Source organism: Microtus ochrogaster, chromosome 2 (assembly GCF_000317375.1).
Source record: "Microtus ochrogaster isolate Prairie Vole_2 chromosome 2, MicOch1.0, whole genome shotgun sequence".
Classification (NCBI taxonomy): domain Eukaryota; kingdom Metazoa; phylum Chordata; class Mammalia; order Rodentia; family Cricetidae; genus Microtus; species Microtus ochrogaster.
In genome coordinates, this window is record NC_022010.1 from 24047456 (window position 1) to 24063046 (window position 15591).

The window sequence follows — 15591 nt, forward strand, 5'->3', positions numbered from 1 at the left end:
GGAAGAGGAGGAGGAGGAGGAGGAGGAGGAGGAGGGTCTGGACCTCCTGGGCCAGGAGATCCCTCTTTACCCACATCCTTGTAACCTGTTCCTGTTCCTCCCCTCTGCCAATGAAGAATCTCTTGTAGTTTCTCTCCTTAGATTTACTGTTGGCCTCGAGGGGGAGCTCAAGACTTCCTCATATTGGCAGCCAGGTTGGAAGGCAGACAGAGAAATCACTGGATGCTCAGCTAGTGTTCTGGGTGGAAGGGTCAGATAATTAAAGAGATGAATGTCAAGGGGAGGGTCAAACCTGGTTTTCCGAAGTCTTTTTCTCAATTAGAGCACTTCATTTTGATTGATGTGACAGAGGCAGGAGGATTGCTGCTAGCTAGAGGCCAATACAGACTACACTGCAAGACCTTATCTTAAACAAGCAAGCAAGCAAGCAAGCAAACAAACAAACATGAAACCACACCAAAATAAAAGTCTTATAGAACATTACTTTGTGGTTGTTGCTAGTTTCATTATGTTTGATGCTAGAGGCACTTAAACTAACTTTTGCAGGCTTGGAAGTCAGTTTGCTTTGCATCCTTCCACCATTTCCCCTTTAGAAAGGCAGGTGACAGCCATAGGACAATGAGCAGCCTGGACAGGTGTTTGGACCACAGGAAATCATTCCCTACTCCTAAAAGCATCTTTTATTTTTCCTTCTTTGAGTTCGTTCACAAAGTAGAGAAGCCCTTGAAAGACAGAAATTGAGTTCTAAAAACAAGCAAGCAAGCAAACAAACAAAAAAAAACAGAGGCCAGAGGGTCTTCCAGGCTCGGACTTTGTTCATTTTTGACTAAAACATCTCTCTGATATGCAAATTATGTGACACAGTTTATCTGGTGGCTGGGCTGACATTTCAGACTAAAGGTCCCAAACAAGTTCCGAGAGCATGGCTCAGTGGTAGAGTACCTGCTTAGAATCTCTCAGTCACGGGCTGGGGTGTGACTCAGTGGTAGAGCACCTGTCTAGAATCCCCTAGTGAGGGGCTGGGGTGTGACTCAGTGGTAGAGCCCCTGCCTAGAATCCCCCAGTGAGGCGCTGGAGTGTGACTCAGTGGTGGAGCCCCTGCCTAGAATCCCCAAGTAAGGGGATGGGGTGTGGCTCAGTGGTAGAGCACCTGCCTAGAATCCTCAGTGAGGTGCTGGAGGAATAGTTCAGCAGTAGACTGCTTGTTGACCATGTAAAAGTCTCTGCATTTGATCTCTGACACTGCAATAATAATGATGATGGTGATGACGACAATGATGATGGTGATGGTGATGATGATGATGGTAGCAATAATAATAAATAAGAGAGGCATTTTGGAAGATACTGACAGTGTTTTGGGAGATCAAAGTGAAAAAAGTCTGGAGCTGTAGGAGAATAGGTAAATGGCTATTATCTATCAACATGGACAGGATAAAAAGCAAATTAGGTTCTCAGGGAAGGGAGAAAGAGGGTTTGCAAATTTGGGCTTACTGTGTTTGCAATGACGCCTACCGCACGGCCAAGTTATGTGTACCTCTCTCTCTATGTGCAGACTGGAGTGCAGGAATCCACTGAGACCAGAAGAGGGAGTCAGAACTGGATCTACACACGTTTGTGAACCACCCGACATTGGTGCTAGGAGTAGAAATGGCTCTTAACTGCTGAATCAACTCTCCAAACTCCATTGCTGCACCTGGTTTGCTTATAAATGCCCGGGAAACAGCTGGATAGGGCCCGATGCTCAAGATACTCTCAGGCAGTGGTTAGGAGGGCAGATTTTAATTTACGATGGTAAAGAAGGGGAGACAAGAATAGGAAGAAGCACCCAGAAAGGGAGGAATAAGAGGGTGCATGGTGAGAGTGATGCTATGATTTTATCAGGACTGTTTCCCAAAAGATTGAGTGTTGAAGGCTTGGTCTCCATCCTGTGGTATTCCCGAGAGGTACTAGGAAGAAGTTAGGTCAGTGGGGGGTGTTCTAGTTTCATCTGGTTGCTGTGATATAACCCTGACTGTAAGCAACTTAGGAGAAAAGGGCTTATTTCAGCTTATTGGTCATAGGCTATCATTGAGGAAGATCAGGGCAAGAGCTGAAGCAGAAACTATAGAGAAACACAGCTTGCAGGCTCCTGCTTAGCTAAGCTTCCTTAGACAGCTCAGGATCATATACCTAGGGAATGGTGTCACTTACAGTGGTTGGGGCCATCCTACCTCAATTAATAATCAAGACCATCTTTCACAGATATGCCCATGGCCAAGCTGTTCTAGGAAGTTCTTCAATTGAAGATTCTCCTGTCAGATATCTTTGGACTGTGTCAAGTTGGCAATCAATGCTAACCAAGGCAGGTGGTGTGCCCTAGCCTTTTCCTGTCTCTTCTCTGTCTTTGTTTTCTGTGAGCTATGGAGGTATGTAGCTTTTTTTTTTTTTATCACATGCTATGGCCATGACGTTTCTGCCTCATACTCAAAAGCATTAGAACCAACTGACCATGAAAACTCTGAAGCCAGGAGCTGAAACCTACCTTTTTTTCTCAAAGTTGTCTTGGGCATTTTGTCACAGGGATAGAAGGGAGCAAGGAGATGTAACCTAAAGACAGAAAGGACTTTAGTGGCTGAGGCTGACCATGCCATTATCTCTTGGGAGGTAAAGACTGTATAGCCACACATTAAGGGATAAATGTGGAATTGCGTGTCTGTCTTAATCAGTGTTCTATTGCTGTGAACAGACACCATGACCACGGCAACTCTTATAAAGGAAAGCATTAAGTTGGGGCTGGCTTACAGTTTCAGAGGTTTAGTCCATTATCATCATGGTGGGAACTTGGTGGCATATAGTGCAGATATATGCTGTAGAACTGAGAGTTCTATATCCAGATCTGCAGACAGCAGGAAGAGAGAGCCAATGGGACTGGCTTGGGCTTTTAAAACCCTAAAGGCCACCCCCAGTGACACACTTTCTCCAACAAGACCACATCTCCTGAACCCTCTCAGGTAGTGTCACTCCCTGATGGCCTAGCATTCAAATATATGAGCCCACGTGGGCCATTCTTAGTCAAACCACCACAGTGTCACATATGTGTGCACGTATGCACGAGTGTGTCCATGTGCATGACGTTATGCGTACTGGCTTGTGGAGGTCAGAAAGAAACCTCAGGTGCCATTCCTCAGGCGTACTGTTTTTGGAGATGGGGTTTCTCATTGGCCTGGGACTCATCCAGTAGCTTAGGCAAGTTGGCCAGTGAACCCCAAGGATCTTCAGTCTCTCCATCCCACCCCTACCCTGAGATTACAAGCGTATACCGTCAATCCAACTCTTCTACATAGGTATGGAGACTTGAATGGTCCTGATGCTTACACAGCAAGTCATTTGCCCCAGCCCTAACTAGGAAATTTTGATAGAGGTGGTTTTTTTTTTTCCCCTTAGGTGGGTCTGGTCAAAGGCTAACATCAAGCATTGCAGAATTCTTAATGGGTATCTTCTATTCTTCCCCCATCAACAAGGATATCCATGAACACGAAAATATCTGGAATTTCAAGTACTTCCTCCTCCAGATAAATTACGAGCAGCAATAGCCTTTCTTGACTAATAAGAAGTCAGAGCAGGATAGTGTTTTCTATTTCTGTCCAGAGGAGACAGAGACAGAGACCCACATTGGAGCACTGGACTGAAATCCCAAGGTCCAAATCAGGAGCAGAAGGAGAGAGAACACGAGCAAGGAACTCAGGACCGCGAGGGGTGCACCCACACACTGAGTCAATGGGGATGTTCTATCGGGAACTCACCAAGGCCAACTGGCCTGGGTCTGAAAAAGCATGGGATAAAACCGGACTCGCTGAACATAGAGGACAATGAGAACTACTGAGAACTCAAAAACAAGGGCACTGGGTTTTGATCCTACTGCACATACTGGCTTTGGGGGAGCCTAGGAGTTTGGATGCTCACCTTACTAGACCTGTGTGGAGGTGGGTGGTCCTTGGACTTCCCACAGGGCAGGGAACCCTGATTGCTTTTCAGGCTGAAGAGGGAGGGAGACTTTGATTGGGGGAGGGGGAGGGAAGTGGAAGGCGGTGGCGGGGAGGAGGCAGAAATCTTAAATAAATAAATAAATAAATAAATAAATAAATAAATAAATAAATGAAGTAAGTCAGAGAAGTGGGAAAGCCTGCTTCCTGGCTTTTCTAAGCATCTGGGATTCTGCTCTCCTATGAGGCCAGCTACTTATTCTCTCCGAGTTTCAATTTCCTTATTTGTAAAACAGCCACAATAATCACATTAAGAGGATGTTTTTGGAGACTTCCATTCTGCACCGTTAATTTTCCTGGAGCCTGGCATGGTTAGGCACTCAATAAATGTTAGCTCTCTCTTCCCCCACCCCCTACCAGCATTTGATTACCATGAATTTGATTACTTTGGCCTGAGCCAACTCCCTTAACAAATGTTTCCACCTTAGATTAAAATTAATTCAAAGACAGGGACCAGCCACACATCCTGTATGGGACTAAGAAAATGGCATTAATTTTGTAAATTAATAAATATGCAAATGGAAGCTTTGTATGGAATCAGCTATATAAGCAGGAAGTAAATTGTGTTGTAAATTATTCACCACCATATGGAACAGATACCCTTGACTTAGCATGCAAGAGAGAGAAAGCTGCCACAGACCCTGCTGTAATGGCTTTGGAGAGTGAATGACATGTTGGTCCCAAGGCAACCCTGGGGTTGTGGCTGCTGAGTCACAGGGCTGTTTCTGGAGTGGCAGCAGAAGCCCTGTGGTGAGCAGGTTGCTCTCCACCCACTGCCCCACTGAGAACCACTGGAGTCAGAATGCCTTGAGGCTAGCAGCAGCCAGATCTCCTGTGAATTGCCCAATTGCTTTGGTCCTACTGCTCAGAGAGGTCCCAGGCTGAGAGGGCTCTCCAGGGCTTCCAGCACCTGGTCTGGTGTAACCAGCAACACTAAGCTTCAAGGCAGGTGTGACTAGCCCAGGGACATAAGAGTTACTGCTAGATTGATTCATCAATCATTCAAAAACAAATAGTTGGAGAGCGGTGCAGGTGTTCCAGACTGTACTAAACAGATGCTGGAGGGCCCAGCCTTCCTGTTAGGACAGCTCAGCCCTAGCATCTAGCGAGCTTTTTAAAAATAGATCCCCATGCTCCCTTCCCCTGGAATTCTGATGGTGAATGATCCATCAGAGACCAGAGAATCTGTTTTCCCATGTCTACCCCCTCCTTATAAGGTCCCAATGACAGACAAAGTATGATTCCACCAAAGTTCAACCTGAGGGAACAAATGAGTGTATTGGTGTTACTTACAGAGCATAGGTGAGCATCGTTGACCCCAAAGCAGATGCACTGCAGAGCTTGTCACCCAGAATGGGGGATGCCTCCCTGATGGAGGAGGGTCATCTGTCTATATGTTACTTTCATTGGTTAGTAAAGAAACTGCCTTGGCCCTTTGATAGGGCAGAAAATTAGGTAGGCCGAATAAACAGAACAGGATGCTGGCAAGAAGGGAAGTGAGTCAGGTGCCATGAAGCTCCGGCCCAAGATGGACGTAAGCTAGAATCCTTCCTGGTAAGCCACCACCTCGTGGTGCTACACAGATTATTACAAATGGGTTAATCAAGATGTGAGAGTTAGCCAATAAGAGGCTAGAACTAACGGGCCAGGCAGTGTTGAAAAGAATACAGTTTATGTGTTGTTATTTCAGGTGTAAAGCTAACCGTGAGGGAGCCGGGTGGGACAAAAAGCAGGCCTGCTCGTCTCATTACTACACCTACCCCATTGTCACATAGGCAGAGTCCCTTTTCAGGTAATATACCCACAGTTTATGTACTCTTCCATCTCTCAGACCCAGAACCCACAGCCATTAGGGCAGAATTGGGTAGGAATTGCTGTAGTGATATTTCATTTGTATTTTAATAAATAAAGCTTGCCTGCAGATCAGCGACTAAAACAGCCACACTGGTCAGCTATACAGACCAGGCAGTGGTGGCACACATCTTTAATCCCAGCAGCCACACTAGTTAGCCGTAGAAACTGGATGAGAGTGGTGCACACCTTTAATCCCAGCGCTAGAGAGGAATATAAGATGGGAGGAGACAGGTCTTAGGCTCGGTCTCATTCTGAGGATTCCTGGAGGCAGAATCGCCAGTTTGGTCTGAGGTAGAGGGAAGAGCCAGTAGCTGGCTGCTCTGTTCTTCTGATCCTCAGGTTGAACCCCAGTATCTGTCCCTGGGTTTTTATTATTTGTGCTACAAATGGCTGGTTGGAGCAGGCGGAATCTCAAATGAGGCTCCAAAGACCCTCCCTATCTCTACCTCTCTGAGGACTGTCAACAGTCCACAGGCATGGGCTTGCTGGTCTGCAGGAGGGAAGAGCTGATCTGATGGCCATGGTTATGGTCTCACTCAGAGGACAGAATTGCATTAATGCTGATGAATACTCAGGGCTGGGAACCATGGCTGAAGAAACATTATTTCTTGTTGGGTCAGGTCTTCAAAGGTCTTAAGACGTAGGGAAGAAACCAGGTGTCTTAGTGACTTTGGTCCACTCCTGTGATCAAAAATCTTCAGGAGGATTTCTTCTGGCTTATGGTTTAATGGGGATCATTTTACCGTGGTGAGGAAGACGTGGGACCTGGCAAGGGAAGGCATGGTGGCAGGAACAGGAGAATGACTGGTCATTGTTTTAAACCTTTATTCAGGAAGCGGAGTGTGAACAGGAAATGGGGCCATGCTATAACAGCTGAAGGCCTGCCCCCCTCCATTGCCCACTTTCTCCAGAGAGGCTCCAATTCCTGTGGGTTCCACAATCTTCTCAAAACACTGCCAGCAGCGAGCCTGTTGGAAACATTGCACCTTCAAATGACACCACTAGGGGCGCTGATGCACATCTGTCTCCTTCGCACCTGGGAAGCAGGAGGAGGCTCATGAGTTTGGGGCCATCATGTGCTCTGTAGTGAGAGCCTATATCCAAAACGAAGCCAAAGGAAGGATGTAGGTGTGAAGACATGGTTAGAATTCTGCACCAAACTGTGGCTTCCTTTCTTCATTGCCTATGAACTTAGTGGCAGAGCAGGAAGTGCGTCCAAAAAAAGAAATGAAGACTGAAAGCGAACTCAATTGATTGGTGAGGCTTCTAGTGGAGGGAAGGGGGCGACTGAGTTGAGGCCAGCTTAGAATAGCAAGTACAGATCAGATACAAAGAGTGGAAAAGGAGACGGTCAAAGTTGGAGGCTCCTCCCTCCCTAGCAGGTAGTATTTAGGGGTGACCTCAGATTGAAGGGTCAGGGAACCCATAAGGGCCTGTCTGGAATGACATTTGAAAACAAACTTTTGGAGACTGGGAAGATAACTTGGTAAAATGCTGCTGCACAAGCGTGAGACCTGAGCTCCATCCTCAGAACCCACACCAAAAACGCGTTGGATATGGTAGCATGCTTGTAATCCCAACGCTGGGGAAGTGGAGACAGGTAGATCACTGGGGCACACTTGCCAGTCAGTCTATCTTACCATGTGAGGTCCAAGCCATTGAGAGACCATCACCGGTTCTAGGCAAGCACTCTACCACTGAGCCACACCCCAGCCCCTCACTGGGGGAATTCTAGGCAGGGGATCTCCCACTGAGTCACATCCCAGCCCCTAACTGGGGGATTCTAGGGAGGAGCTTTCCCACTGATCCACACCCCAGCCCCTCACTGGGGAATTCTAGGCAGGTGCTCTACCACTGAGCCACACCCCAGCCCCTCACTGGGGGATTCTAGGCAGGGGCTCTACCACTGAATCACACTTCCAGTCCCTCATTGGGGGAATTCTGAGCAGGAAATCTCCGCTAAGATATCTCCCCAGATTTTTATTTTATTTTATTTTTGTATGTAATCTAAGCAGCTTTGAATTCATCATGCTCCTGCCCCAGCCTTCCTAGTAGCTGGAATTACAGGTCTGTAGACAGAACCATAATTGGTGGTAACTAGTATTTTATTTAAATAATTGTTGCCCTAGGCCAAAGCTACCTTCATAGTGTGTCCGCTGACTCCAGCTGTTGCTTTTGTCCTCTGAGCCTACCCTGCTTGTTCCACCTGCCATCTGTTCACTCATCCTCTCCAAAGCCTCTGATCCCGCGCCCTCCGCCTCTCATTGCCAAGATAAACATCCCCATGGACCTCCAGGAGCTAGCTGTGTTTGCCATCCCTGGAGATATCTCATTTTACAGCTGGGCAAACACCAGCATGTAAAGTTCATGTCTTAGCAAAGTCATGCCGTTACAGAAATGTCTGGGCAGCAGGTGGCAAAATGGTGTTACTGTCAGAACCATATAGATAATCATGCCTTGCTGCTAATCATTTCCTTTCTAGTTCAAGTTCACAGTTTATTATTTACAAGGGGCGTTCACATGCATTACCTCATCCAGTCTTCCCCGTAACCCTGTGTGGTGTGGTTTCATATAATGGCTCCGAGGTTGTAGAGACGGACAGCATCAAGCTGATCCACTTTGGGGCAGGACTCAGCAGCAGAGTACATTTCTACCCTGTCTCTTTTTAAACTTTTATTTTCATTTTTTTTACCTTATTTACCATTTGTTTTAGCCTTATTACGAAAAGTAGCAAATCTACACACCACACACCAAAATTAACAGTATACAACTCCTCTAACCTTCTGTATCGTCAGTGTAACCATTTGGAATAGAAGCTGTGGGACTTCACACTGGATTTTATATTTTCACTGTCAAATATATTTTATGCACTTATGTGCTACACAAACAAAAAGTCCATGGCAGAGTCATAATTGGGAAAACAATTAGCTTTATATCCTCTTTCATAACTCACGCCCATTACTTGGACTCAGTCCTTCCTCATGCCCCAATATTTAGCCTTCTTGGTTCTCTTTCTACATGTTACATTGTTCCCACATGCACACTTGTTTACACACACACACACACACACACATTTATAATTGGCTAGATCCCACAGATGAGGGAGAACATGTGTTGTTTCTTCTTTCAAAACTTGTGCGATGTTGCTTAATATTTTATCGTCTAAGTCCATCCATTTTCCTGAAAATTTTTTTCTTTAGGTCTGTATGCATTCATTATACAAACATACATACACATACATGCCTACATACATATATACATATTTGTCACCATCCATTTATACATTAGTGGACAGCTAGGTTGATTCCAATCTTTGTTATAGTTAATAAAACAGCAATAATCACGGAGATGCAAATATCTCTACGGTAAGGTGTGGGGTCCTCTCAGCATAGGTCCAGAAGCAAAATAGCAGGGTTATTCTATAATCAGAACACTGGAGCCCCTGTTACCCATCATTACAGATGACAACAAGCAGAGAGAATTAATCTTTACCCTGTGTTTCATTTAGAGAGCTGGTGGGAAGCTGGGAAGACAGAGAAGCATCATTCTGAGCTATCTGACTCCTGCTTCCTGTAGTCAGCTAGCATACTTTATAGGATGTCTTAGATTTGTTTCTGTTGCTGTGATAAAACACCCAGACCACAAGGAACTTCAGGGAGAAAGGGGTTATTTTAGGCCACAATCCCAGGTTGCAGCTCATCTTTGCAGGGAAGTCAAGTCAGGAACGTGAAGTAATTAATTACATGCGTGAATACACATGCTACCACTTAGCTTACTTTCCATGTTCTTCTGCATTTCAGGATCCAAGCTCAGAGAATGGTACCTCCTGCAGTGTGATGGGTCTTCCCATATGAATTAAAATGGTACCAAGACAATCTCCCTTGTTCCCCCAAGGGCCAGCCTGATCCAGACAATCCCTCATTGAGACTCTTCCCAGGCAATTCTAGGTTGCATCAAATTGACAAAACTAGCCATTGCATATGGAACCCAGACAAAAGCAGTGAGTCCTAACAAACTTTGGTCTTGGCCCTCAGCCAGGTGGCCAGCCTTGTCACTGAGATCTTGGAGCTGGTGGATCGTTCCTTGTCACCTCCTACATTGTTTCCTCATCACCATCTAGATAGGAGAGATCCCCACACTCCTAATGACTGAGACTCGTATCCCCTCGTGTCATCAAGGTTACATCCGGGTTTTAGGTTAACTCAGAGCAGTTGCCAGCGTGCTCAGGCTGGATTATGGTGCACGGGTAGATACTTTCCTGCAATCTGAAGTGGGAAAGCGTCATTTTAATATGGAACACAAAAGTGTCCCTCTCCACTCCCCCCACTTCCCCCCCCCACTGTTACATTATAAGGATTCTGATGTTACTAGGCAGTAAGGTGCTCTAGGCTGTTTATAATCTGATGGAACCACCATTGGTCTGTGATTCACCGTGATGTTGAAAGCATGGTGATATTCCTATGTGGAGCACTGCTACATAAAACTGTATGCATATTCCACAATAGACACCCGTATGTATGCCATCAAATGCTGAATGGGTCATAGTTGATTTACTTATCATCTTTGTGTATGGATGGGGGTATCTCTGTGCACTTATGTGTAGAAGGCACAGGATGACCCTAGGTGTCATTCCTCAAGCACCTTCCACTTTTAATTTGACAAGATCTCTCACTGGTCTAGAACTTCACCAAATAGACGAGGCGAGCTGGCTAATGAGCTTCTAGGTATCCTCCCATCCTTGCCTCTCATTTCACCCTTGTGAGATTACTTACCAGCACAAGCTACCACATCAGGCTTTTAATGAGGGTTCCCACTCACACCAAACTCAGGTCCTCACAGTTACAATGTAGGCAGAATTCTCAATCCCACCAGCCAGCTCCCAAATAACCACACAGAGACTTATTATTAATTATAAATGCTTGGCCAATAGCTTAGGCTTTTACTATCTCTTGCATTTTAAATTAACCAACATTTCTTATCTACATTCTTGTACCTTTCCTCAGTAAGGCATCTTCTTTTTTATTTAATTTTTTTTCATTTTACATGCCACCACCAGTTCTTCCCCCCTCTCCTCCCACACCCCACCTCTCCAATTCCAACCCCATCTGCTCCTCAGAGGGGGTAAGGTAAATCTTCCCTTGGGGAGTCAACAAAGTCCGCCATACCAAGTTGAGGCAGGATCAAGCCCCTTCCCACTGCATCAAGGCTGAGCAAGGTATCCCACCATAGGGAATGAACTGCAAAACTCCAGTTCAAGGGCATGCTCTTCTTGCCTCTCTCCATATCTCCTGTCAACCTTATCCCTCTTCATCCCAGAGCTCTCTCCCTGTCTCCAAGTCCCACCTAACTTCTTCCTGCCTAGCTATTGGTCATTTAATATTTATTAAACCAATGAGGGCAACACATCTTTACAGTGTACACAAAGATTATTCCACAAGATTATGAGGCAAACATTTTTACCATCTGAGCCGTTTCCTGTCCCTGTCATCTTAGGTGACACCAGATCCAGCGTCTTCCTTTTCTCATAATATCACCAATCCCGTTGGATCAGCACCAAACTGCTATATATGAACCAACATCTGGTTTCCTCTTCAGCCTCATAGCCGAGGCTCTCTGGGTTTCTTTGTCTTCTACCAAAGACAAAGAGTGCCAAGGAAACGTTTCTCAATATCAGCAGAGGCTTTCCTTGTGTGGCTGGACAGGTACCAGCACCCGCATAAGTGGGTTTGCTTTCTGAGTCCTTTTCTGTGCACAGTGGAATAAGCTTCCAAGAAGGTCTTGCCTGAACCCAATACAGCTGTCCTGCGAATTCTTCTTCCCTTGCCCTCCTGGATAGAGCATCATCTCTTTCTGCTGCTAGGGTCTATGGTTTCATGTCCCAGTCCTGTCTTTTTCATATTCTTCTTTGCTGTTTTGCATACACACACATGTATGTAGGTATGTAAAATTCTTTTGAAAGGGGCCTGGAAAGTGTATATGTGTGTAACAATTTTTCAAATTTTAGGGGTCCTTTACTTTCTCAACAATGCTCTTAATAAACACACACACACACACACAGGCACTGACTCAACTGAGAACCTCTGACCTCCAACACAGCAGCACTTCTTGGTGTCCCTCTATTCCGGCCTCTGGCATACTTGCATCTTTTCTGGAGTTTTCAGCCTGCGCATCCCGCCTGTGTCTAGAGCCGCTTTCAGAGTGTGCCTTGTGTCATGGTCAGGAGTTCTGTAGCATTTACATCTTTCATTGGATGGAGAGATTCCAGAGCTTCCCAGCTAATTATTCCTATGAGTCACTGCTTTGTCATTTGGAAGTTAAGTCCCCGACTTGAATGGTGGCCTTTCATTTGGAAACTTTCCTCTGCCCCGACTCCCTTTTGGTTAATGTACCTGTTTACTCAACTACCTGTTGAAATGCTTCCTGCTGCGTTTTATAAATTACCAGCAGATCCTTGAGATTTACTTTAGTGATTGATTAGAAAAGTCAGCATTGTACGAGAAGGATTAAAAGCAGAAATACAATAGTTGGAATCTACTTAAGAATCTCAAAGCTGTCTTGTCTTCTCTCATTTTATACTGTCATAGTCAAAAGGGGGAAGAAAACTCACATTTCGCACCCCGCACGGTCCATATTATGATGGAAAGAACACAGGGGGAGCTGGGCATGTCCTGCACATCTATAACTCCAGAATTCAGGAGGTTCAGGTGTTCAAAGTCAGCCTGAGCCACATGATACCTTGATTAAAAAATGTTAAAGAATAACCCTGCTTCCTGGCTGATACAAGGAAGAGAAGAAAGAAAAAATAAAGTAAAGAAGGAAAGAAGGTGGAAAAGAAAGGAAAAAGGAAATAAGAAAGGCTGGATGAATGAATGGGGAGGTGAATAAATAGATTGATCCATACATGTATGGAGATATATGTGTATACTCCATATCTACAGCCAAGGATGGACAGAGACACATGTACGTGGTTGAATGGGTATATAGATACATGCACTTATACAAGGATGGATAGATGTATATGTACATGCATTGACAGATAGGGAGTTTGTTGGGGTAATTGGCTTGTGTGACTATGGAAACTGAGAAGTTTAATCCAAGGGTACCTGTCAGTCACAGACCCTGGGGTGCCAACACTATCACTCGAAACAAGCCTGAAAGACTCAGATGTGATTTCAAGTCCGATACCAAATGCCTTTGGATCCCAGGGAGAAGCTGGTATAGGTTCTAGTGTCCCAGTGGCAGGGAGCCTGGAACCCTGATGGTGAAGTTTGGAAGGAACCTCCTCTCTTTGGAAGACTGATTCCAAGGAGAGAGAAAGGAATTCTTTTTGTCCTCTATCCAAGACGCGAGCTGATTGGACAGTGTTCTCCTTGCTGTGGGAAGATTTTCTCCACGTAGTCCTCTGGAGAAACCATCTCATAGGCCACACAGCAACTGATGCTCTTCTACCACTCCCAGAGCTTCTCAGTCCAGCCAAACGGACATCAAATCAGTTGCCACATCACAAACTGCTACTGCGCACTGCTGCGCTACACACGAGCTTCCTTCTTCATTTTCCTGTCCCGAAGGGCTTGCCCTCAATCCTCACATTGCCTGCATCATTCAGCTATCTGCCTCCTCTCCTCCTCCCTCCCACTGTTCGCTACTCCTCCCCCCCCCCTGCATTTTCCAGCTGCAGAGTGTCGGACACCATCCCCACCCCCCACGTTCTTTTCTTTTGAAATCCTTCTGTCGCCCAGGCCACCATCATTTCTCTTCCGACTCACACAGCCGTTGTCTCTATTCCAACCCTGCTCCTCGCAGTCTTCTTAGGTAACTTGGGAAGGATAGCTTCTATTGGTCAGCCATCTGCACCAATGCTTCAGACCCATTCCACGACCTCAGAGAGTCTGTCTCTCTGAATGAGGGAAGGCGAAGGGAGCAGACAATGATGAACCTGGGAGTGGCTTGTGATGTGGGAGGGAGGAGGCGTCATTATCATAGACAAGGGGGGAAGCTGCCAATGCTGCTGTTCGTTCTTGGCAAACGATGCCTGTGACCTTCTCAGAGGACAGCTGCAAAGTCTTCACATATCCTAGTGTTTTTATCTATATTCTTTTTACGTGCATGCGTGTGTGCAGTTGTGTGTTCATGTGTGTACGTGTGTGTGTGTGCATATTATTGGAGGCCTGAGTTCTACCTTGGGTGTTGTTATTTAGGTAATATCCACACTGGTTTTACATTTTATGCAATTCATTATTATTATTGTGTGAGAGCTTATGTACCACAGTACACATGTGGAATTCAAGGACAACTTTGTGAAGTCAGTTCTCTCCTGCCTTTCCATAGGTTCCAGGGAGTGAGCTCGGGTTGCTACGGCTGTCCTTTGCCCACTGAGCCATCTCTTAAGACTCAACTTTGTTTTTTTTGGAGACAAGGTCACTCATGGTCTGGAGCCAAATGGGTTAAACTGGCCATCCAGTGCGTCTGAGCGATCGACCCATTTCTGTGTCCCCAGCACTGGGATCACGAGTAGACACTATCATGTCTAACTTTGTACACAAGTTCTGGGAATCAAACTCAGGTCTCCAAGCTTGTACAACAAGGACTTGCTGACTGAGCCAACTTCTCATCCACCTAACCTAGTACTGAAACCCCAAAGTCCACTTTCAGGATGTAATCCTGAGCCTAGCCTCTTCTTACTGCCTTTGTAACCCCTTCCTGAATTCTCCAGTCATGATAAACTACCACTGTTCTACACACCCACCATCCTTGTTTTTACCTCTTCACAGACCCACCCACGTGACCTCCTATACACTGAGCGACAGTTCAGAGAGCTCTGATGACATCACATATTGGATCTTCTCTGCTTCTGGGTGTCATTCCCTTGAGCAAGAGGGCACAGCGATCACCCAATAAACCTTTGTTCACTGAGAGCCAACAGTGGGCTAGGCCGAAAGGTAAGAGAGAGGCAGCTAAATTCAGTCACCTGCTCCCTCTCAACCTCCTTTAAAAAGCAATGTGTTGTATTCGTTGAAAGTTCTATATACCTATAAATACACAATGGTCATGTCCATCCATCAGCACGACTTTCCAACCTCCCTGTGCCACGGCACCCTTCAGCCTCCCTGCTTCATGTTTCCATTTTTGTATTAAGTTAGTACTGTCATATGAGGCACAGACAATCTACCAGTGGCCACCTCCCCAAAGGAGATGACTACTTCCCTAAGCTGCCAACAGCTGTCAATAGTTCTTCTCTTTGGGGTGGGTCCTTGGCCCCCTTCCCGATCCATGCTGTTGCTGCATCCACATGCAGCAACCACACTGTGTCCAGATGACAAAGTTTCACAGTACTCCCCTCCCCTCATCCACAGACTCTTAGTTCTTTCTGTGCCCTCTTCCAGGAAGTTTCTGAGTCTTGCGTGGGAGGGGAGAGGAGTTGATACAGAAGACTCACCCACTGATGAGCACTCTGAGGTACTTTACCCAGCATTTTGACCAGTTGCGAATCTTTGCATTAATCCCGACCCTGTAACAAAGAAGTTTTTCTGACCCAGTTTGAGAACAACTCAAATCTTCTTGGTCTGTGTCTTCCCTGCTCAGTCTCTGTCCTTGTTTGCTTTTGATGGCTGTGATAAAACACTCTGACCAAAAGCAACCTGGGGAGGAGAGGGTTTATCTCAGCTTACACTTCCAGGTCACAGTCCATTATAGAAGGAAGTCATGGCAGGGGCTC